Source organism: Odocoileus virginianus, chromosome 12 (assembly GCF_023699985.2).
Source record: "Odocoileus virginianus isolate 20LAN1187 ecotype Illinois chromosome 12, Ovbor_1.2, whole genome shotgun sequence".
In the NCBI taxonomy this organism is placed as follows: Eukaryota; Metazoa; Chordata; class Mammalia; order Artiodactyla; family Cervidae; genus Odocoileus; species Odocoileus virginianus.
In genome coordinates this window covers 39,140,408-39,141,090 of record NC_069685.1, presented here as the reverse complement: position 1 = coordinate 39,141,090, position 683 = coordinate 39,140,408, and positions in this window count along the sequence as shown.

The following is a 683-nucleotide window of genomic DNA, read 5'->3' as shown; positions in this document are numbered from 1 at the left end:
AGCGAAGTAAGCCAGAAAGATAAAGACCATTACAGTATACTAACACATATATATGGACTTTAGAAAGATGGTAACGATAACCCTATATGCAAAACAGAAAAAGAGACTCAGATGTATGGAACAGACTTGTGGACTCTGGGAGAAGGCGAGGGTGGGATGTTTCAGGAGAACAGCATTGAAACATGTGTATTATCTAGGGTGAAACGGATAACCAGCTCAGGTTGGGTACATGAGACAAGTGCTCGGGCCTGGTGCACTGGGAAGACCCAGAGGGATCGGGTGGAGAGGGAGGTGGGAGGGGGGACTGGGATGGGGAATACATGTAAATCCATGGCTAATTCATATCAATGTATAACAAAAACTACTGTAATGATGTAAAGTAATTAGCCTCCAACTAATAAAAATTAAAAAAAAAAAAAAAAAAAAAAATGAACTGTGGTGCTGGAGAAGACTATTGAGAGTCCCTTGGACTGCAAGATCAAAGGATTCAATCCTAAAAGATATCAGTCCTGAATAGTCATTGGAAGGACTGATACTGAAGCTGAAACTCCAATATTTTGGCCACCTGATGTAAAGAGCCAACTCTTGGAAAAGACTCTGATGTTGGGAAAGTTTGAGGGCAGGAGGAGAAGGGGGTGACAGAGGATGAGATGGTTAGATAACATCACTGACTCAATGGTCAT